At 38.7% G+C, this 24,820-nt stretch overlaps 1 protein-coding gene across 2 annotated transcripts in view; it reads left to right on the top strand.

Moving 5' to 3' along the window:
• ITCH (itchy E3 ubiquitin protein ligase) overlaps nt 1–24,820 on the top strand; it is a 67,513-nt gene that overhangs the window by 491 nt on the left and 42,202 nt on the right. The gene's annotated exons all lie outside the window — the stretch shown is intronic.

Below are 24,820 nucleotides of genomic sequence, written 5' to 3' on the forward strand. Positions count from 1 at the left end.
GGGCCGCTGCCCGGAGCCCGGCCCGGGGCGGCCGTTTCCCGCAGCTCTGCGTGGTTTGCTGCGGCTCTGCCCTGCCGGATTGGCTTCCCCTGCCCGGTCGGTCCCTGTCTGCCTTGCCGCTGAGCTCCGTGCCTGAACCTGAGGGCCCCGGGGATTCGCTGCCGCCAGAGGCTTTGCTTTCCGGCGGTGCTTCCCTGCCACAGCCCTGCCTGCAGCCGCTGCGCGCAGCCCCCCGAGGGGGGCGGCCCGTGCCCTGCCCTGGGGTCCCTGTCTAGGGGGCTGCTGCTGCCGCCGCCGTTTCGCTGGGCTTCGCTTTGTCTCCTCAAGGTACAGCCGCGGCTTGAAGTAGTGGTCCCCAGCGGTAAAGCACGAGTGTAGCTGGAGGTTTATACTGAACTGTGTTCCCTCTTAGGAACACAGCAGAATGGCAGCACTGGTGCCACCGTTTTATTTTGGAAACATTGATAAGTTCTGGCTGTTAACCCTCCCACTTCCAGATGGGTGTCTTTGACCTTGTGTGGCAATAATATCTAAATAACAGCAGAAGAGGATGTTTATGTGGCTGCCTTTAGTTGGCTCTGAAATCTGAGGACTTTTGATAGCTATAATTTGTCATCTTAAATTGACAATAGAACTTCAGATCTGTGTGTGATGCAGAGAGAAAACTGAGTGTAGCATTTGGGATATCTATTGTCACTTGTGTGGCATCCTTTACCCTTCAAACTTCAGAAAATGTCCCCAGCAAAACTAATCTTTATAGCTCAGTTAGAATTGAAGAAATCAGAAACCAGAGTCTTCTAGACTATCTTTTTCTCAAGGTATTATTATTTCAGTGAGTTTCTCATTGCTTTCTTCCATCCCTGTTGCCTTGTCACTTGTCCTTTTCACAGAGAAAAGGAGAGAATTCTGGACTGATATTCATGAGAAAACAGTCAATATGACAGTAGATCAAGACACTGCTTGCTTCAATCTACCTGGAAAAAGGCATAGATGCTTAGGAATGAAGCATCAAATGGAATCTGTCATCACCTCTCGGGAACTTAATGCTTTAAAAAACATCTTGTTTGAAGACATGAATTTAAGCTCTGTTCTCTCTTCTTACAGTGAAAGTCTAAAGCAGTTCTGATTTAATTACAGTTACATTGCTCTTTGCTACAGCCGTTTAAATCTGAACTTGGTCTAGTGTGCATTCTTAGTTGTGGTTTGACTGACAATTTTAATCACCACTCTGAATGCATTCACTTCCAAGTGATCATCAGAATAATATGCAGCATTCTGATCCGAAGTGAATTTTCTTGTCTTTGAACAAAGAACTGATACAGTACATGTGAAAGATGGTGTTGTAGTGGAAAATAACTGAGACTTCTGAGTGCTAACTTTGAAAGCTTCTTACAGATTAAACAGTTATTTTGGTGCTTAAGAGATTGAAAGAAGATTATTTATATGAATTTATTACTTAAGCAACATCACCTCATTTTTTTTCCCCACTCCATTATCTCTCCCTGTGTAAAGTTCTGTTTCTTCCATGGTGAAACAGACCTGAAATATGAAGCTGTTTTGTTTATTTGTTTAAAAGTTTCAAAATGGTTTGGGGAAGCTGTCTGCAGAATAAACAAAGTAGTAGGAGGACATGTATTAAGTATCATAATGTTTCTGTTGTAGAGGTTACATCTATCACTGTTTTTAAGAAAGCTTGTCCATAGGACTGCTTTAAAGCTATGTGTGCTTCTTGAGTGTTTTACAAAATAAATGTATATCCTTCTATTTTGTAGCATATCCAATAGTTAAGTCACTTCTCAACAGTGTTATCAGTTCATGTCTGTTGATGATAGCATCCAAACAAACATATTTTGTAAATTTGAGGTTGTTTAAACAAAGTTATAAGCTTATTCAACCGTAGTAAAATATCTTTCATGTTGCAGCAGAAAACAATTTTATCTCTGCTTAAAAGCAAGGAAAATAATATATAGGGTTAGAGGAGAAGAAAAACTCAGTGTAAAGGATAATAATGAAGCTTCTGAGAGTACTGTCACTGTTGCTGTTTATTTTTAAGCCTCACTGTTTGGCTATCCAGTTATGCTCACTCGATGTTGTAATTTTTGTCAGTCTGAGCTATTTATGCCTAAAAGCAGGAACTACTTTGTGCTTTTACACCTAAGGAGAGGGAACATGCATGCATAACTGAGAGGAGAGCATTTACCTCTGTTGCTTACCCTATCTGTGCTTTGTCCAGCTATAGAAGCACCTGGAAGTGTGTGCTTGCCTCTGAAGAGGAAATAGATAAGCTGTGATTAAAGGCTAGCTTGGGAGTATTCTGTTTTTCTAGATATTTACTTTGTGCTATCTCATAAAATGAGTATTTTTAAAGGTTTTAAGCAGTCTACTTGCTTGTTTTCATTCCTTAGCTGTGGTTCGACTTATCTAATTCTGCCCGTATTTTGGAGATGGGAAGGTGTTTTTTGTTTACTCTCATCCAGACAATGAAGCAGTAAGGACTCAAGCATTTTCTCTAAGTGTCTAGCACTCTGGTCCTACTCATTGTACTGCAGAGTTGCTGTAGCTGAAGGACTTATCTTTTTCTTCATCAGTATTGCAAATTACATTGCACAGAAATGAAAGTAGCGTAACAAACTGGGAAAGAACATTTTAAAAAAATGCAGCCCTGTTTCATATGACCAGCTCTTAAGTTATGTCTGGAATTTCTACTTTTACTATAGTGGTGTGCAGAACAAACGGTGATAAAACATCAAGGACATATTTTCTTTCTTTCTTTCTTGGGAAACATGATACTAGGTGTTGTTACACTGGTTATTCAGATAATTTAAAAAAAGCTGGCAGTATGTTCATATGCTTGTTCTTTTTTTTTAAAAAAAGTTTTATTACAGTCGTCTCATTTAGAAACTGATAACGCCTGCTTTCCACCCACCTGTCTAAGCTATTCTAAACTGTGTTCGTAGGAGCTGCCTATTGTTTCACTCATGAAGAGAACTACTTATATGTTTGCCTCTCAATGGTCCATCTTGAAGTTCAAAGCTCAGATTCAGATAGAGTTGTGACTGAGCAGGAAAAGGCTCGTTTTCTTCAGGTGGATTGTTAAAGTACGATTGTGTGAAACTGTTTCTTGTCAAGAGGAGAAAAAGTTAAGTAACACTGCCTTTTACCTGAGCTGTGCAGAGCTTGGGCTTTAGGTTAGGCAGATCATGAAGCTGGAGCTTTCAGGGAGAATATTAAATATTAGCCTCCATAAAATCTTAATGTTCTCTGTTAACAGTTCATTATTGGTCTTTTTGTCAGGGTTTCACTTCAGACATACTTTTTCTCTGTTAGTATTAGCTTCTGGCTGGTAGATACTTGGTAATCTTTCTAAGGTTTAATACCAAGAAAAAGTTCAGTTTAAGTTGAAAGAGCTCTTGAATAGGAAAAGACATAGTAAGGGTCGTTAATCTAGTCCTACTTTATTCATTAATTCATCAAATGGATAGCCGTCTGCAGCGAACTCTCCATCAAGAACATAAAATTTGTGACTGTTTGGGAGCATATCCATTTACTTAAAATTAAAGCGGGCTGTTCATGATTCCTTCACTTTCACATGACTGTGACTGAACTTCCTCCTGTGCAAGTCTCATGTTCTCTGCAGGATTATATCTGAGAATGGATTAGAGTGGTTACAGCCTTTTTAGCTTTGCTCCTTCCAGTGCAGTAAAGTAAGTTAAGGAAGACTAGATGCTGAGTAGGTTGAAGAATGTGTACTGAGACATGGAAGAGTGGGGTGTATTAATTTTTAACATGCTTTTGATCAGTATCCGTCCCTCATGCCTGCTCCTATCCTCAGTGCTAGTTGTCTTTTAATTATATATTAATAACCATTACTCTTGCTTGGCAGTTAGAGTTGTTGAACATCCAAATTTTGACTTCTCCAGTGTTTAAATGGATTAAGTCCTATTGCTCCAAACACCACATTTGTACTTTCCTGATTCTGTAACTTTTGCTCTGCCAGTGCCATGAGCTGCTCTTCTCTTGATTTATTTGCAAAGCAGTTAGATGGAGTGAGTTCTTTCTTTGTAAAGATTCCTTAACTTTGATTTTTATTTATTTATTTATTTTTACTTTGGCTTGTCAGGGCTTGAATTAATTGACCTTTGGATTACTCTGTTTATTTTCTTCTCACAGAGCTTGTCCCTACAAGTGTGTGTGTGTGTATATATTTCCTCTACTACTATATATACGTGTGTGTGTATATACACACACACGTATATATGTGTATATATATATACACACACATATATATAAAATTTCCCTTACTGTTATAATTATATCACTTCAAAAAGTAGCTAGATTTAATGATTAATATGTAAAAGTATCCATAATGGGATGATATGGTTAGTCTAATCTTTAACCAGACTTGGTAACTTCTGTGAAAACAATGAGCTGCCATATACTGACTAGATTCTACCTTAAGTTGAACACCCTTTCCTCCCTATTTAGCCTCCTGGGGTAATCTTGCAGGAGAAGGGCACTTCAGTCTATAAAGAAAGAGAGGAAAAGAAAATACAGGAGCTTAGGAGACTGGAGGAAAAAAACAACCAAACAAAAACCACACAACAGTGTAGCACTGATTGGACTTTTTTTTTGTATAAAGTTAGCAAGACTGCCTCTTTTCTAAATGTATGCAATTCATCTATCACGTGTGTTGTCATCAATGGTGTAATTTTCAAAGAAGCTTCTTATTTCAGCTGTTTGAAGGAGACTAAAGTGCATACTAGTAACAGGAAAGAGGAGTGAAATGCCAAAGATTAAGGAAAATACCTTGGCCACCTTGTTCTACATTTAAAAAAAAAAAAAGTTCTTATAGCTATCCAAGCTAACAGGTTGGCATGTGTGTTTTCAGTTTTTTACATTTTGCTTATTTAGTGAATACTGGTCACGTGTAATATTTTTTATTCTGATTAAGAAGCGTTCATCACTGAAATGTACAGAGGAAAACTTATGATTAATGGGCAGTACTTGTAGATAATTGGCATACTTCTTTCTGTGACTGCCAAATTAAATTTACCAGTAAGACATTAGAATATCTTTTTTTTTTTTAAATATTAGTTAATTTAAACCATTAATATCCCAGTTTAGTATAAAAATCTTAAGGAAGTCTGTGGAATATTCTGAAATAATAGAATACTACTTATCTACATAAAATAAGTGCAAATATTTGTCTTTTGTAAATGCGGCATATGCCGTGTATTACAACGGCCGATTTCCAGAGCAATGCTACATTTGTTAAACATTTGCCTGAACCAAATCTAGTTCAGGTCAATGAATAAGCTATCACAAGGCAATGGTTTTCTCATTGTTCCTCTCTTTGTGCACCCCTTGAATCAGTGTGTTTAACCCTTGTTCTGAAGTGTAAATTGGGTGCGTGGATCTTCTCTGTGTAGAAACCTGTTGACATTGCTGGTGGTTTGTTTGAGGTGAAGGTTTGGAGCATAGACCTGTGAAGTGTGGAGTATCGTTATTTTTTTCCTTTTGCTTCCCCCCCCCCCCCCTTGTGAGTCCTTCAGAGCTGTAGGACTTTTCTGCCATTAGTGATAATTTGACAGTTATTAAAGCAAAAGATAATGTTTAAGGAAAGTCTTGCTTTCCTGTCCATCTGGGATGTGAACTTCTGAACAAAAAGACACCATCCTCATGGTGATATTGCAGGCGAAAATACACGCAGTAATGTGTGTTCCCTCTAACACTGTGCACTTCATAGTGAACTGTATTAAAGGTGTGTCTGGGTGTAGAAGATACCAACAAAATGAAGTTCACAGTTAAAGGTGGATAATGCTGGGGTGGAGGGTCGGGGAGTTCCTAGACAGTAATGCTAGGGGTATGATCTAATATGAGAGAGAACCTGTGACACAGTTGAATTTCTTTGCTTTCTGAAATTTCACTTTCTATTTTTAAAATACTTAATTCAGTACTTTGTATTTTATAATTCTGCTTTCACGCTTTATAATCAACACAATAAGGGTCCTGATGCTTTACAAACTAAATAAAACATATCTAACAAAATGTTTAGCAGTACAATTATTAGAACTCTTGAAATGGCTTAAGACTCTTTGGTTTTGTATCCAGAAGAATGCTTTGCTGATTACAAAGGTCATTACATTGCATTATAATGCTGTGGACGTATACTCTTATTCCAGGATGCGAGTGTTGTTTTGGTTTGCCTCATAATGCATGAAAAGGTGTGTGTGCGCGCACTGTAATAAGTGGGTTCACACTGGATTATACTCATAAATAAAATGCTAGCCAATATAGAAGACTTTGCCAGGGCTCTTTATCTGAAAACATGTTTTGCTGTTATTGGGGATCCTAGGCTTTTTTTTTCCCCTCCCCTCTGAGGATTTACTGAATTGAAACAGGTCAGTGAGTGTCAATTTAGCGGTAGCACTGGCAAAAAGATGGGAAGGGACTGTGTGGCTGGGAGAAAGAGTGTAGAAGGGGAAAAGTGGGACCCCTGTTTCAGCAACATCAGGCTGCTAGAACAGCTCCACAGACTTATGAAATCTCACCTTCTGTGCCTCCGGTGGTAGCTGCGTTGTTTCCCAACCAACTATACTGCTGTCACTCTCACTATACACCTACCTCTAGCTCGCTGTCAAGTTTTAGTTTAGGAGCCAGTTCCAGGCTTCTTCGCAGGTCCGTGGGCTTTAAGTCACTTACCTGTAACGTGGCAGTTCCCTTGAAACGGAAGGATGCAAGTAATGTTTATTGTTAGCAGACAGTCCTGTTCTTTTTTTAAACATGTAATCTTCAGTTTCTCGTACAGAAGATCTAGGGCATAAAGCCTGAGACTTTCATTCAAGGGTGTTATTTATTACTACTGTCAGAAGTGTCCTGGGTGATCTAGAGGGTGATCAAGGTTTCGTTTGGGAAGTCTACTTTATCTTCTGATAAAAAAACACAAAAACAAACTAGATGGAAGAGCTGAGAATATGGAAATAGTGGTGCAGTTCTATGCCATCTTCCTTTTCTCCACTTTCTATTTTATTTTTCAGGGCAGCATGGGCTGAAATGTAACAAACAGTTGCATTTTGCAGATTATTTGGGATGGTTCTGTTGTCCAGTCCTGGCTATGCTTTCATGCTGCCCTCTGGTCTCTTGCAAAAGATCCTCAAGAAGCAGGTGATAGACTCTTTTGCAATTAGATAATATGAAGATGTTTCCTCCAGAATTTAAGAGGGAAAAGATTTCACTTGCAGCAGTTTGCACTTCTAAAAAAGACAGTGACCCCTGCTAGATGTTTACCTAAATTGTCTGAAGACTTGTGAGAAATTCTCATTTCCATTACATCCCTTTCTGATTTATGTACTTGAGTAATGGTAATTTAGACTGGAAAGATACAATCTTTATTTCCAGATAGCACTGAGTTTAGCACACAGGAATATTATTTCACTTTGTCGAAAAGAATAGATTTCTTAGTTTGAGTTACTTTTCTTCAGTCATTTACAGTGTTTCAGAGTATTTACAAAGAAAACAACTTATTTTTCTTGTGGGGCAATGCATGTGTATCCATATCTTGGTAAATAGTTAACTGTAAGAAATTTAGTGCATTGGGTACAATAGCTAAGAGTATATTCCTGTTCTTCTAGCTGAGTCTCAAAGTTGATTGAGAGAAACTGCATCTCCTACCACTGCATTTACTGGTTCAGTTATAAGCAGCAGGTGACAAAGCTCTCTCTTAAAGAAATTTCAAATAATCAGCAGATCTTAGATTCGCAGTTGCGTCATTGGTGGTAGAAAATGATTCATCATTTCTTTGGTAATCCTTGCCAGGTTGAATTGCGAATCTATACGGTCTGTTTTGATTTGGTTTATTGCTCAGGCACCCACAGTGAGAATCTGTTCAGCAAGGTAATTTTTGTCAGGGGAGATCATTTGCCAATATCTTTCTACTGATACCTCTGTGGCCCTCGTTGTGCATGTTCTTGAGAGAAAAGAGGTTGAAGCATATCTGGTGCTTTCTTCGTTTTCATGATCCTTGGAGGAGGAGCCTTAGTACAAGTGTGGATTCTCATCAGTGTTACTGATGCAAATACTTGGAACTGTACCAAGGAACACTCGTAAAACAGACATTATCTGCTGTACAGTTCTGTACAGAGCATATTAAAGAATTATAATTAGTTTAATATAGGCATCATCTTCATTATGCTTTTGAAAAAGTATCTGCTAAACTCCGGTCCTGCAAATACCACGATCTTATTTTGGTTCTGGGTTTACAGATGAGTAGGATACAACAGCTAGCTGTTTTATGGTAATCTTAAGCAGCAAGGTACTTTCAGTGGGACTGCTGATCTAATATTTTTGATCAAGTGATGCTATTTTTCTAGAAGAGAGTAGCCAATATGCAAGGCCACTTTTTAAAACATTCTTTAAAACAGCTATAAGTGCAGGTGAAGTTTTCATACTTAGTAATGAATACAGATAACAGCAATTTAATGGTCAAGATTTCTCCCCCCACCTCCCCGAGATTGAAAGCTTTGTATGGGTTTGTTTGAATAAAGGTGTGTATGAACCATTTATAATGGAGGGTAGCACTGAGACTGGAATGGGAAAATGTGTTAAAGCAAGCACTGAGCTGTAAACAAGAAGAGAAACTACCTGGCACAGATTACAGAATCCTCTGTAGATGCTGTCCTCTTTTAATAACCGGGTATGTAAGTGCTTCTAAAGCAGCTTGTTTAAAAGCTGCAAGCTGCGTGGTGAAACAGAAGGCGATAGCCTTGTGTTTTGTTTTACTATGAGAGTTTATAATATAGAGGCCGTTTATAATGTTTAGATTCTTATAGACACTTCAAAGGTAATGCCTTTGAAATACATTTAAAACTAAGTGGTTCTCCAGCATAGCTGCTGATACCAGTCATTGTTTTCTCTCCCTCCCCAAGAGAATCAAATTAAGGGGTTCTGCAGTGTTTCTGAAGCTTGTTCGTGAAGGTTAATGAATTCAGCCTTTTTACACAGTTTTGTTTTGTTTTGTTTTTTCTTTAGTTAATGTGAACTGTGTTGTCATTTGGGTATTTCTCAGATAAGTTAGTTGATCTAAAATGTATACACTGGGAACTGAATTTAGTGAATGTTAGTGAGTACGTTGTATCCATAAGGTTAACTTAGTGGAAGAGCACATTGATGTGAAATTGTCAGCTTAGTATGCAGCTATATTTTGACTCCACGGTCAAGATACCTATATGTATTAATGTGATTTTTGGCAGCATAGTTTTTTCATCATAAGTGAAACTGCATTGCTATTCTTTCCCACTTAGTTTTGGAGAATTTATGTGGGTATCCAGGAGAAATTCTTAGAAAGCATTGGAGGATGAACAGGCTTTGAGTGACTCTCTGGCCCAAATTAAAGTAATGCTTGGGATGTTATTTTTTATGCAAAGTAGGGTAATTAATTTGGCTGAAAATACTGCAAAACTTGAGCTAGAGGCTTTGTAGGTGCGTGGGACATAAAAAGCAACACATAAATAACTGTCCAGACTTGCTCGGGAAAGTTATCCCAGTAAGAGTCAAAAAGGAGGAGATTCTTAAAGGTGGAAGCATATGGACACTTGCCAATAACAACATAAAGATATCTTTTTGAGTAAACAGAAAATCAACCATGATATTCAATGACTTTCCCATCTCTGATGTTATATAAATAATGAAGGAATACCACAGGTTCCAAGGCAATGATATATGAATGTTTTATGAGGTTACTTATCTGGGTAAAAGAAAATTAAAATAATCCAGGAAAGCAGTGTGTATATATAAAGTGTACAATGACATTCTTACTGTAGGAATGGTTGAATTTGGCCTTGCTTTTTGATTGTTTTTCGATCTCATGTTACTTGATTCTCATTAACTGAAGCTAACTAACATCTTCATATGTGTTGGTTGTGGACATTTTGTAGAAGATTGACTCAAGCTGCATTGCTTTGTTTTTTATCATAGGGATCAGCAATTTAGTAATTGGAGGTAGTTTTTAAAAGACAAAAAATACCGAGTATAGGCTTGGATTCAGATATAATCAATGTAAATCAATGTTGACTGCTCCCAGGCACCTGCTTGTCTTTAATATGTTTGAAAGTGGCTTCCAGGAGGGTTTACTCCCCAACTTTCCCTGGGATTGAGGTGAGGCTGTCTAGCCTGTAGTTCCCTAGATCCTCCTTTTTGCCCTTTTTGAAGATAGGAGTGACATTTGCTCTCTTCCGGTCTTCAGGAACCTTTCAAGAACCTGGAGAGTCACCCAGAGGGAGTTGAGTGACCTTTCTACTTGCACATGGCACAGCGTGGGCTTTGAGCTCAAACATGACTACAGAAGTTTTACCTGTTTGACACATGATTTCATCTGTTGTGCATAGAATGAATGAGGAAAGAAACCTCAGTTTTTCAGCACCTCTGTGGATGCTTAATACTTCTTGAAATTTGTCCTCTTTATAAAAGCAAGTGTTTGCATTTACAGGGATAGTGGTACTCAAGCTACTGGTTTTCATTCCACACAAATCGAATAGTTCTGTGGTCCGGCGCTCTCTAGTTAACTGCTTAGGTCTGAGCAGAAGTCAGATCTCCTGCCCTATTTGAAGACACAAGTATTTTGTGCTTTGTGACAGAGCTTTCCTTCACCTATAGCATTAGTCATTCAAGTTAAGTAGATGTACGTTCAAAACACAATTTTAATCAATTTAACTCAAAAGATTCTTGTTATTTACTTATTTTTAACTACTTTTGTGTCTTTTCAGTAGTTTTGTAGAAACACTAGTTTTCTAGCCTAGATTGTGTGCAGAAGAAGGAAAAAAGCAAATCTATCCCAATGATCAAGGAAAGCGGTAAATTGTGGGGTCACCTCTCCGTATCATTGTAAAGGAAGGAAAGTGTTGTGTGAAAGCATCTCCAGACTGAAAGGGAGAGAGGGAAACCTCTGCTTAACGCTCTCAGGTGAACCTTTGGGACTGTCAAAACTGAGTGAAAGGCAGATTTTTTTTTGAAACAAATAGACTAAGCATGCTCATGCATGGAAGTATTTATATCTGCATTCACTGAATAAAGAAAAAGAACGGAAGTCGTTGAAAGAAGGAAGCTTGAGTTAGTGTACATAACTGACACCTGCTGAGGTTTACTGTTATAGCTAGAACGTGTATTAAATTGGAACGGGTGAAAGGGAAACGGGATGCACCTACGTTAGTGTTTTATTTTGGACAAGGAGTGCGCTTTTGAAGTGAATTTTCTGACTTTCCTCACTGACTGCACTTTGACTTGACTTGTGAAATGATCGCAGGTCATGGAAGCTGAATTCTTTTTGGATGGAACTAAACTGGAAGCTGCAGTGCAACAGCTGGAGGGGGCCATGGGACCGGAGTAAAGCTGCCCAGAGTAAAACTCCAGAAATGTATACGATGTAGATACTGCGTCCTCAGTCCTGTCTTACTGCCTAGCTCCACTTCTGTTACGTTGCACTCCTTGCTGATGTGGACATAGCCACAATAAGTCAGATTAAAGAATGTACAGTGAGAGTTTAAAGACTCTCATCGCTGGCAAAAGACTGTAAGAGGTACCATGATAAAATAGCAGCAGCAGAGCTGTGCCTGAAAGGCAAGGAGTTTTTAGAAAGATGGGAACAGAGGAGGTGAAAAATGGGCACGTAGCAAAATAAGGATCTGTTTAGGCAAGTATTTCCTTCACTGAAGCTAAGAGGCCAGAAGAAGACACCATAAGCTAACACAAGTTAAAAGGTAATAGACAGACCTATTTTTAGATGCAACCATTAGAAAGGAATTATTTTGATTCCCCTTGAATGTGTGCAATATGACCAGCGTCGAAAATGAAGAAGCAATAAAATTCTTTAAAAAGAATAAAGAAACAAGCCCAAAAGAACCCTATTTATAAGCATGGAAAGAGAAGTACTTGTGTGGGTTTTTTATTATTATTAATAAGAGGTGCAGAGAAACATACATCAGAAGGTGTTAAAGGAATAGTTATTACATTTACTAAACCTAGAACTATTTTTGGAAAGCAGTGAGTTGGAGAATGCTTCAGAAAGAGGTAGCAAGGAAGCTGTCCTCTGTTTTTGAATTGGAAACCAGTTAAAGTGAACGTACGAACCTACATTGAGAAAAGAATTGTGCTTCTAAATTTTAATCATGTAGCAAAATCTTGTCACACAAAATGCTTTTTAGAACTTGTAGATTTTACTTCAGATACTAGGAAAGCAATTTGATTTACTGTTTCCATGAACTCCTAAAATAAATTATCTTGACTCTGAGAAATGTCATATGAAATGAAAGCCGGCTTTGTAGTTGAACTTGGTTGGAAGGTGACTGCTTAGGGTAGAAGAGGCAGTCGTCTTTGGAGTTCATCTGTTTCACTTTATTCACTCTGTTTCTCTATATTATCATAAATATTAAGAGGAAAAATCTAAGGAATGCATCTTCAAATTAAACCGCTTCATATTTTAACTTTCATGGACTCCCCTGTTTTTCTTTGGTAGCAGTATGGAAGGGACATGTGAAGGGCCTGAAAGTTAGGAGTGCAAGGCGTTTGTGTGCATTTATGCATTGAGAAAATAGGATGTGCATTTGTGTAAAACCACAGAGCAAATCTCTTCATTGTTATTATACCTGGAAACTTGGATGTCTATTGAGATACATTTGTTACAACTTGTATCTTGCTACTAGTTTGAGGTATTGAATAAGTAACATTGTTACATGACCCTAAGCAGCCTGGTGTAACTTTGAAGTTGGCCCTGTTTCCAGCGGGGTGTTGGACTGGATGACCTCCAGAGGTCCTTCCCAGCCTAAATCATTCTGTGATTCTATTAAAAAAACACCTGGGAGGGAATTAGAAAATGATTCAGAGAATTGGGTTCTCATTTTAAGATACCCTTGTTTCCTTGTATGGTCTTTCAATAACACATTTTTATTTACATTATTTTCAGATCATTTTCAGATAAGTATTTGTAAATATGCACAGAATAGGGGAGAACTGTAATAAATGAAGTAAGAAGGTTCTGAAAGATGAGATATAAGTGTTCCTTGACAGTTGGTTAGGCTACATTCAGAATTGTTTAAGAGTAAACCGAAGCAAACTTGTGTTCTCACCCGGTGTGAACGTTTTCCCCAGGCTTTCTACCATTGCAGTAGAATCACTGACTGCTCTACATACTGTGTCTCCCTGTCCTTCATTTTCTAGGCACTTGGGATCACATGAGGCAAAATTTTTGGTTTGTTTTATGGTGTATTTTTTGTCTTTTAGTTTTGGTCATGTGTATTATGTGAAGAAACTTTTTAACTTTGAATATCTTTCTGTTTTAGATATGGAAGTGCTCATTAGTGTTTTTCCTGGCTATTGCTAATAACTTCTTGCTTTTCAGTAAAACTGTTAAGCTGCTACAAGACAGGAAAAAGGGAGGTGATTTAAAATATCTCTTCCAGGTAATCAATCATCAGATTATCAGATTTCAATCATCAGTTAACAGATTTCAAGGAAGAAGTTTGCTTAAAGGGCAGGGAGGGGGAAGTAACTTAAAGTTTTGACTTAATATTTTTGCTCTGGGTGATCACATTAAGATTATTGCATTACCCTAATTAAAAATTAATTGAATACAGTGAATAAGTAGCTTATGTGTGACCATCTCTTCTCGCTACTGTGTCATATGGCTAAAGCAGTGATAAGCAGAGGGCCTCCACGTAATTCTTCCTTCGCCCTGCTATAACAAAAGGCAGGAGGAGACTTTAGGCAAATTTCTTCAGAAAACTTCTTTTTCATGCTTTTAAGGTAAGGTCCAAAATAATCTGCTGCTGTCAACACCGGCATTAATATTTGACTCTGAGGTGCTGGAGATTAGAATTTTGCTCTGTAGAAACTGCTTAACCTCAGAGCTGGCTGAAGGTTAACAGTACTGTAGGACTAAATGAGGTGTTATAAACTAGACAGAATGAAAAATACTGCTGCTTTTAGTAACTTTGTTTTTTGTAACTGTCATGGGCTTGTTCTCTTAAATATTTGTTCCATGCTCAAAGTTGTCCTTTGACATTTATGCAGAGTGGCATTGAAGAACATAACCTCAAAGCTGTAAAACAAATATATGTATTTCTATGGTTGCAATGGAATCTTATTTAGATAAATTGCAAACAAGGCTGTATGCTGTAGAATATTATCTTTATAAAACAACTGCTATTCAAAGAAAGTACTAATGCTTGTACATGTGTCTGATCAGTTTACTGTTAGCGCACAGTTCAACAGTGACTGCTTATAAACTGTATGGGCGCACTAGCTGCTTTTCAGCTGGGAAAATTTTCTTCCAGGATTGCCACTGGAAAATGTGATTTATGCTTTCTAGTTATTTTATTTTTAGAAACCTGGAAATATGACAATGTTTTCTTTAAAAGAATGAAGTGAAAAGAAAAAAGGCTTTGTCCATTAGGGTTCAGTCAACACAAGACTGTAGGTTATGTGCTATGTCACTCTTTAACTGTCTTTCCTTCCTCTCTCAGGAAGGATGGCCCTGAAGTTACAGCATGGATATTTTTTTATTTCAGAGAACTATATTTCCACAAAACTCAGTACAGGAGACAGTTCAGGGTGCACAGAAGTGGAAGAATTAGGAGGGAGAGCTATGTCTAATTTCTACAGGATGCGTTAGTTCTGATTGCAGGGACCTGACACCTTTTTATCGGAGATCTGTAATAAGAGCCTGGAAGGAATTGTGTAAGGTTAGAGAAACTTAGGGATTTGAAGGTGCCAGAAGGAATATTTTCGTGTGAGAAGAAGTTAAGAATACTGCTCGTTCTGAGAACTTGATCCACAGTATAATCAGTCACCGCCACTTCTGGAGCCTTCCCCTCTTCAAGGCAGCAACTCTCTAATCATAATATTATCTGCTGATAGTTTTCAGGTCGTGAATTTAAGCTGTGTGTTGGAAGCTGAACTGTTTTTAAACCATCCATAAATAAATGTGGTGTAGTTGTCTGCACTCACAGTAGACCAGCTGTTATGGAGGCAGATTTGGGGCTAAAGTTGATTAGTCTTTTTTGATTAATTATGTTCTGCAGTCAGATGTATAGGGGTTTGTTTCTCCATTAAAAAAGGTCAACCAGCATTGATTTTAAAATTTTGACATATAGAGTAGGCTACCTGAAGAGGGAGCCTAGAAAAATAGTGTTTCACCCATTAAGAAATGGATAAAAGAGCACAAACTCTTACAGACTGACTTCAGTTTTGCAAGTGTATTTTTGGCCCTGATAACACTTGGGTACTTTCAGACATAAAAAGAATAAAACTTGAATACCTGGTTTCTTGAAAGAAAGACCATTTATCTTGCCTTGAGGGTAGCAAGGTGGCTGCTTACTTCCCAATCCAGAATTGATAACATTGCTCTGGATGTGCACTAACAGTGAAAAATTTTCATGAAAACCCATCACATAAGTATTAACACGAGGCTTAGCTTTGAGTCAATGCAGTATTGTGTTGAAACTATATTATAACAATAAACTTTTTTTTTTTTTAAGATAGAAAAGGCCAAAATGAATTATTTAATGTTGTGGTTTGTAAAATGCAGGAGCCCTAATAGGTTAATGTCGGTAACTCCAGCATAGTTAAGAAATACGCTACGTTTTTGGTAGTTACGAAGCTATCAGTTTCCCTGACTCCTCCTTTGTGTATCTAAAAATACTTTAATACTGTCTATTGTGTGTTAAAAAGCATGCCAAGTTTAATATATCTTGTTTTCCCACTCTGGTATTTAAGAGCCAGCCATTTTAAGTATTGCTCCCTCTTTAAGATTACAGTAGTGAACCAGTTTTAGCTTAGTGGTTTGCATGTACGAATTATTGTCTTCCTTGAAATGGATTGCGCCATGACGAGGAAACAGCTGAAATAAAAATAGACTATCTCTTTGTTTTCGCAAATGGTTTTAATTATCTTGTGCAGCTCTGCAGTGGCTTTTCTTGCCAGACTTCTTGGAATTAAGCAAAAGGCATATGATGTTCGTGTACTTTTTTGTCTTTTTTCCCCATTTGAACATATATTAAAAATTAGTCACAACTAACATCCTCTTAGTTACGAAGAATAAAAAATGAATTATAGGAAATTCATTGGCAAGTTATCTGAGTTGGTAGCAAAGCCTGTTTTGTCCCTTGTCTGTCTCTCCTGCCTGCCACATTTTTAGTGTCTTTGAGAACGACTTATGGTTGGAGAAATAATGGCATATTACTGAAAGGTGAAATTACCAAATTATATATTTTTTTCTTTTAATTTTACAAGTTGCAATACTGTTTCTTCGCATTTCTTTTTTTTTCCCCAAGTATTTTATTCAATATCAAATGAATCATTTATACGGTAAAGTTCAAGTGTAATATTTCTATTGAGCTGGAAGTTACACAAGCAGGTTTTGGGTGCACAGAAATGCTAATGAATGAATTCTATTTAATTTTGATGCAAGTCTTTGGGAGGCCTGAAGACACAGTTTAATTCAGATTGCAAGCAGTGCTGTTGGAAGCATTTTTTTCTGCAGATTTAAGTTGACAGACAGGTTTTTCTAACCTGTGAGGTTTGCTTCAGGAACACTGCTGATCACTAGGTGAATGTCGTCTTGGTATCTGGTTACAATGTTCCCAGACCACTTTTGCCTTTCTTTGGGTGGTCTTTTTATTTGGATAGCCAAGACTAATATTTCTTATCTTTTCCAATTTAGAAACTGTGGATTCACAACACTTCCTATGTTAAATTCCTCTTTGAGGTAGGTATCAAGGTAGATATTCAGGAAAAACAAGGAATCAGCCCTGAGGATTAATCTTGCAGAAGTAATTGTCCCAGTTTTTTTTAGGAAAGGTGTATGAGGCTGTTATTAGTTCCCTAGTCCTTCACCACTGCAATTTTTAATCTGTTCATAATGCAAAGAGGAGAGCCATCTTTTGGTCCTAGTCTAGGATATCAATGCGGTGCAGGCAGGTGATCATTCACTCTTGTGCATGAGGTTGCGGGAAACTAGTGTAACAGAAACAAACTAGCAAACTAGAAACAAACTGTGTGAGAGCTATCAGATGCCCTTTCTGTAATTTACTTTGAAAGTCTTTAAGTCAGTTAATTTTACCCGCTCACACTCACCCTCTCATAGATTTCATGTATTCACTCTCTCATGCTCATATACTCACAAGCACCAGGTTGTTTTTCTGTGTTCGGGTGGTTTAGCCAGTATCCCTTCTGGGCAAAATGGAAGATGGACCTCATGCCGTCGGGCAACTGCTTAACATGTCTCTTGGGTTCCTCTTGGTGACAACAAACTACTCTTTGGATAGATCTTTTAAACCTTATAGGAGTCAGTAGCTGTTCCAGGGTGGTCCTTGGCTTCAGGATCTTGCTTGTTTCAGCCTCCGTAAATCTGCAGTGAAGGCTAATGCTGGCTCTTTGTTTCTTCCTCGGTTGGAATATGGGCCTCTTTATAGCTGCAGTACGTTTTCTTTTGGGGGGGCTAACAGGAGAAGGAATGAGGTATGTGATGTGCCATAACCCTGTCTCCAGTCCCCTCTCTTTTAAAGCACAGGTTCTTCTGCTGGCCGGTCATCTGTGCTGTAGTTTTATTGGAGCGAAGGCATTCTGGTCTTGACACAAGCACACTCCTCAGTTTTATTGCTGCAAGAATCGTCCTTTGTTACCAATAAAGGCCATTCTTTTAATCTTTGTTCTTCTGTTTTTTTTTCCTGGTACTTACACATGCACATTTCCATTCTTTCTTTGTTTATACCAATCTTAATGTTCCCATTACAATTCTATACATGGTATGTTTACTTGTTGCAGAAGTAAAGTTGAATAGAAGACTCATGAGGATATTAATCTAGAACAGATTCAGACATTCTCGCACACAAAATATAATTAGGCCATTTGATTTAAAGGACATGTGATTTCTGATGCTGATATACCACTGTACTTTGAAAGAGAGGAAGAAAGATGATCTGTAAGTAGACTGATAAAAAAGTGGTTCCTGTCTTGAGCCAAAAAATACAATAGGCCATATGTGTTGTATACTTTAATTAGATGTCAAAACTCCAGAATACTTGCTTACATCTTTTGAGACAGCAAAAGGGATAGAGGTTCTGCTTCAATGTCAAGGATTTCTCAGTAGCCAGTCCATAGCAGGGAAAGAACAGAAGCTGGGCAGCTTTTCTATGTTTCATAGGTTATATATCTTGTTTTTTCATCATTGCAACCTCTGAAAGTCATGTCACTTGACTTGCTTCCCAAACTGACTAAAATGTATTTCCCAGAAAACTATATTTTTAGCTATTATATTGAATTCACTCTAAAATCACAGAATTGCAGGACAGTTGAGGTTGGAAGGGACCTTTGCAGATCCTCTAATCCAACCCTCCTGCTCAAGCAGAGTCCCCTACAGCAGGTTGCCCAGGACCCTGTCCAGGTGCCTTTTGAATATATCCAAGGATGGAGACTAAACTGCCTCACTGGGCAAACTTCCAGTGTTCTGTCACCCTCACAGTAAAAAAGTTTTTTCTCATATTCAGACAGAACTTCTTGTGTCTCAGGTTGCGCCCATCAATTCTTGTCCTGTCACTGGCCACCACTGAAAAGAATCTGGCCCCATCATCTTTACACCCTCCCTTAAGATATTTATACACATTGATAAGATCCCCCCTCGGTCCTCTCTTCTCCAGGCTGAACAGTCCCAGCTCTTTCAGCCTTTCCTCATGTGATAGGTGCTCCAGTCCCTTCATCATCTTGGTGGCCCTTCACTGGACTCACTCCAGTAGCTCCATGTCTCTCTTGTACTGTGAGGACCAACACTGACACAGCACTGCAGATGTGGCCTCACAAGGGCTGAGTAGAGCAGAAGGATCACCTCCCTCGACCTGCTGGCAACGCTCTTCCTAATGCAACCCAGGATGCCATTGGCCTTCTTGGCGACAAGGGCATGTTGCTGGCTCACGGTCAACTTGTTGTCCACCAGGAATCCCAGGTCCTTCTCCGCAGAACTACTTTCCAGCAGGTCAGCCCCCAGCCTGTCCTGCTGCATGGGGTTATTCCTCCTTAAGGTGCAGAACCCTGCACTTGCCTTTGTTGAACTTCATGAGGTTCCTCTCCGCCCACCTCTCCAGCCTGTCCAGGTCCCTCTGAATGGCAGCACAGCCCTCTGGGGTATCAGCCACTCCTCCCAGTTTGGTATCGTCAGCAAACTTGCTGAGGGTGCACTCTGTCCCTTCATCCAGGTCACCGATGAAGAAGTTGAACAAGACTGGACCCAGTACTGACCCCTGGGTACACTATTAGCAACAGGACTCCAACTAGACTTTGCCCCACTGATCACAACCCTCTGAGCTCTGCCATTCAGCCAGTTCTCAATCCACCTCATGGTCTGCTCATCTAGCCGGTACTTCCTCAGCTTGCCTATGAGGATGTTATGGGAGGCAGTGTTGTCTTTGAATCTGCACCTCACTACTGTTTATCAGAACAGTGGCCTGTATGTTAGCTCTGTAAATAGTTAAAATAAGTATACGTACAGCAAAACGGAGGCATGCCTGTTGTGTTAGCTGGCGTATCAGTGCTGGCTCTAATCTAGCCTGTACAGTTATTGATAGCAGTGCAGATATGACATCGTGAACTTGCATAGCTCGCGCACACTTCTGTACCTTGCTTCTCTGTCAGGCTCACACAGCGCTCAAGGAAATCCGTTTTATAGTTTCCTTGCTCTTGTTAGCTTTGCTAGCTAAAAGCAAGTTGGTATGGCAATGTTTGCCTATGCCACAATAGCATTTTCACTTAGGTGTAAATCTATTTTTTGATGCTGCTTCTGTGCCTACAGTTCAAACAACTGAAAAAGTTTAAAGGGTGCTAAATTCTTTTTAACGCTTGAGTTGTACATGAATATGATCCGTAACGGCTAATATTGGGAAGATGCTTGGTATAACTATTAGGTTTCGTTGTGGAAATTATAGAGTTCTTCCATAATGTGTTACACATTTGCTCTGAATAGCTGTAATAAAGTTATAGTGTTACTTTTGTCTTGAAAACATTCTAGGTGCAAAAGTTATTTTGAGGAATTATGAGACTCGAGCTACTAAGTCAGTAATTGAACCTAGAGTCTATTTTTGGACTCAGCGTGCACTGTATTTCACATCTGGTCAAAACAGGATTTAGGTATCTGGATTTTAAATTTCAGCAGATGTATTATGGCAGATACTGTTTTCAGTGAATTGCTGTAGTGCTGCACACATGCAATAATGGCGAAGGAAGCTAAGCTGCTTTCTGCTGTTAGACCTTTTTGTTTCCATTCCTTCTGCAAATATCCCCTGGGGCAAAACTCATAATTGCTTCCCTTTCCACCCTCTACTCAATATTCTTATAATCTGTGTCTGTTCTTTTCTTCCTTGTTGACACTTATTTAACTTACATATTTCTTCTTGTTTGGGCAAAACGGACCGTGTTTCTTAAAGCTTATTTTAAGGAAAAGCCAATAAAAATGTAGAACAATAGAAAGAGTGTGTAAAACCATTTTTTAAAGGATGAAAGTTGAACACTTTAAATAGCTGTGAATTTGCTATCCATTTTTTAAAATGTTTTTAAACAAGAAAGTTACCAAACTAACTGTGTCTGCTTAGGCTTACTAGATAATTATATTCAACCTTTAATAGAAAAGAACTTTGCTATAATGCAGGCCTGCGGTTAAGGAGAGGTTACAGTATTTGGGTGGGGGACAGTGTTTGTGTTTAAGTTCTTACACATAAAAAAGTACAATATAAGCATGAACAAGTGACTTTGAACTTCCTCTGAAATACGTAGTCTAATCTCAGCTGCATGCAATGCACTTACATATCTGTTGATTAAAAATTAATCTGCTGTAAAGGGAACATAGATATGACATCTGACATGCAGATACTTACACAAAATTTTGTATGGTTTGCACTTATTCCAAAAGTCTGTATTCCTGTGTGCGCAGTGAGGTTTTCAAAACTGTTGTTAAAATTACTCAGCATAATTAAAGTAATATTTTTTCGTTATTGCAAATATCTTTACTGGATCATTAGTAAAATGGTAAGTAGTAAATACCCTTTCTGAACTGACACACTTCTAAAGACTACATGATGATTGCAGTGCTTGAATTGTGTAAAGCAGGCCCTATGCTTCTAAAACTTTGAGGGAAAGAGCAGTTCAGTCTGTGTTCTTAAAATTGATTACTGCACCAACACCATAAAAGTGTTACAGGGGCCAAGCGTGTGCAATTATTTCAGTACTTTTTACATTATAAAGAGCACATGCAGCATATTTTCAAAGCTATGTATTAATAATATGCAACCACAAAATTTCATTCTGGCATAGTTATGTCTTCTGTTCATTGAAATGAATATATACAACATAAAATTACCGTGTTAGATAAGTCAGTTCTTTAACAGATTAATCCTGTTATTGAATAAAATCACAAGTTAAACTGGTATGACACTGCCTAAAGATCTTTAAAGCCTTAGATAGCATTTTTCTTCTATTTATACCCCTTGTTTTTTTTGTGGTAAGAAGCTCCTTCCCTTTTCTTACCTTTGCTTCAATGACGAAGGGCTTAAAGCTCCCCACTTCTTCTCATCCTTTGTTAAAGCAAAATAGGTGAGCGGACTCTCCCTTCCTGCCGCCTTGTTTCCGAAAGCGCTGGTAGTATCTGGGCTGTGTTCCTCTAGAATTTCTTCCTTTTCTCCCCCCGCACAAAGTTGGGTATCGAAGTTTGCTGTCTTGGATTAAAATGCCACTGAAGATGATGTAATTTGGCCTCACAGCATCAGTTTGTGCCTTAGGGGAGACTTTCTAAGAAAGAACTAAAGCTAGAGGTGGGAGTGAAAGAGCTCTGAATCCCCAAAGGATTCATGGACCAACTTCATTACTGTAGGCTGAGTTATTTTAAGCCCTGGTTGTTGGGACCTGCCTGCACACCAGCAGTGCCATACGCCGTTTCTGAAACTGCACAACATAACTGTAGTTTGTCTTGTTGTTAATATGTTGTGTTAAGCATGCAAAAATTTTGTAGCTACTTGCATTAGAGTGCAAGTGTCCACAGCAAGTCTATTGCTGGTTTTTTATTTTCGCCACTGTTTTCTTCATACCGTGAGTTTAATGAATTCTGACTATCTGCTTTTGTACTGCTCTCTTCAAAAGTAGGGATGAGAGACATGTTTTGCATTGAACGGCCAAAGCATCAAGTAGTTATCAACCTGATAAAACCTGTGGAGATCTCCCTTGAATCTTAGCACTGGGTTTGATTTAATTGAGATATGAAGTACTATGCGTGGACTGACTTCGTTACAACTTAATAGCCCTGTCGAGTGGCAACACAGAGCGGTCGCTTGAAGGAATGACAGGATGGGGTCAGCTAGTAGCTGGCGTTGCTTCCCGTTTTGTCAGGACCGGGAAGAAGCTCTGGTTCTGTGATCTCTTGGAATATGTTCGGCATGTCGACCCCATGTTGTGTCCTTCCCTAGGCCTTGTAGGCTACCATACTTATTTCAGTAAGTTTGCTTTTCCAAAGGTGAAATGTAAACTTCTGAAGCTAATGTTGGCTGATGCATCTACTGCCACTACGTCTCTTTGCCAGCCCTCTTAAAGTGGTAACAATTCCCGATTCGTTTTGCATGCACGTACGCAAAGGAAAAATAATGAAAGTTGCCTTTCAGCTGTTTGAAAACAGTGGAAAATACTAGGTTGCTTAAAATTGAAGGTTGTCAGATGATTTAAAATCAACCAGCGTTGCTGCATAGTTCAGTGCAACTTTCTGCTGAGATCATATAAACAGTGACCAATGCAGCATAATTTATCTAATAATCTGCGCGTTATTGTAGCATGTTACAAAAACAAATCCAGCTGGGAGGATATATGCAGCCACTGAAGTCATTCCTGTGAGCATTTGAATGATTATTTCTGCTGGTTGAAAACATTAGTCCTGTATTATGATGTATTGTTTTATCTTTTTGTATGCCCAATTTGAGCTTTAAAAGTCACAGGTAAAAATGATTTAACTGACCTAATACAAAGGCTTGTGTGCAAACCCTTGTTCCCAGTCTAGTTATGATGAAAGGCGCTAAGGGAAAATGTTGCATGTGCTTCAAAAATAAACTTCAGTTTTTCTCATACAACTTTTGTATGGCTATTTTGGTTCCAGGCAGCTGTAGATTAACTCAAGCCTGTGGCTGCCCAGGAACGGTTAAATCCTTATTGCTGTTGATGAGAATGGAGAAGAAGGGTAAATCATTTCGGGCTGAGTTGCAAATTTGGGAATCACAGAAAAAAGTCTGGTTATTTTTAATCTTTGCCATCAGTATGGGAATTTCCTATGTAGTTTTAAATACTTTTTCAGAAGTGCACAATGGTTTAAATGAATGCTATTTTTGTAGCAAATTTATTCAGTATAATAAACATATTTCTGCTGTTTCTTAATATCAGCACTTTTCACCATGCTTGAAGCCATCTCTATGCTGCATCGAACTTGCATACTTTATTTAGAACTGCAGGGCTCAATCCAGCCCGAGCAGCTTGTAAAATCTTGTTGTTTGACCTGTGGGTGCAGGTCTTTCCTGCACAGTGTGTGGAACCTGTGGCTGCTTCTATTTTGGGAGAAACAAATGAGACTTCTGTAAAACTTGCTTTTAGCTAGTTGGTGTTGTAACAGGGATAAAACAAATAAAAGCTTTAGAACATGTAGAAGATTTGTATAACGTGAAGAAACTAGCTGACAGAAAACATAGCAAAATTAAGGTCAGTGATTCAAAAGACCGTAGTAGTAGAATAGCTATTTTAGATTAAAACTAAATGGGAAACATTTTTTTTTATTAAGTATATTCAATATGAGTTCCTAATATACACAAGAGGAGTTAAGTGCTAAAAATTAAGTATAAAAATAGAAATCAGCTGGATGTGTGTGTTTTATAGGGTTCTTGTTTTTTGCCGTCTCTCTGGGCTCCTTCAAAATGTTGCTCATTTAATCATCATGGATTCTTATTTAAATAATTAAAGTAATTTTAGCCGTGTTTCCCAAGGAAATGAGGTTTACGCAGTTGCACTGTCAGCCTGCCCTGTTACGCTCTCTTCTTCCCTTTTCCCCCCTCTGTCACCCCACAAACCTAAAATGGATGGGGAGGGAGGTATCAAAGATGATTAAATACGAGTTTATAGATGTGAGTTATGAAAAATCTGGAGAGAATATGTATGTGCACGGCAGGAAAGAGACTGAAAGTGGTGCCCAGCTGAGAGGAGAGCTGCAGCGCGAGTTCGGTAATGCTTCCTTGCCGGATGCCTGGCAGTGCGTGCGTGCGGCTTGGAACCAGCCATGGTGCTTCCTGGCTCTTCCCACCGGTGGTTAAGGGGGAATAGAGGAGGCACGGGGGTCGGGTTTTAGGAAACACAGAATAGAGTTATTGATGTGCAGGGCACAGTTGATTGGTACAAAAAGATCTAGGACGCGAGCTCGCTTGCTGCTTCTTCCTGCGGAGCTTCCTCCGGTTAACTAAGGAAGCTTGCATTAGGTGAAGAGCCTCTGAGTTTTGGCAAACGCGCGGTGAAACAAAAGCCTTCGTTTTTATTGTTCAAAAAATAATAGGGAACTTTACTGCCGCTGAGAGAGCTGAACAATGTGTAACGGTGTAGTTTCTTATTTTTAGAAGGCTTGGGAAGCTAGTTTCTTGAAATCTGGCTAAAGCTGATTATTAGTAAAAACGGCAGGTCTCATGTCAATACCTGGACAGATCAATGTGATAACAAATTGATTTGTGTGTTTGCAGGACAGTCATTTTCGTTGTAATAAAGCTGCTAGAATTTATTT

This window comes from Apteryx rowi, unplaced genomic scaffold, assembly GCF_003343035.1.
Source record: "Apteryx rowi isolate R43461 unplaced genomic scaffold, aptRow1 scaffold_619, whole genome shotgun sequence".
In the NCBI taxonomy this organism is placed as follows: Eukaryota; Metazoa; Chordata; class Aves; order Apterygiformes; family Apterygidae; genus Apteryx; species Apteryx rowi.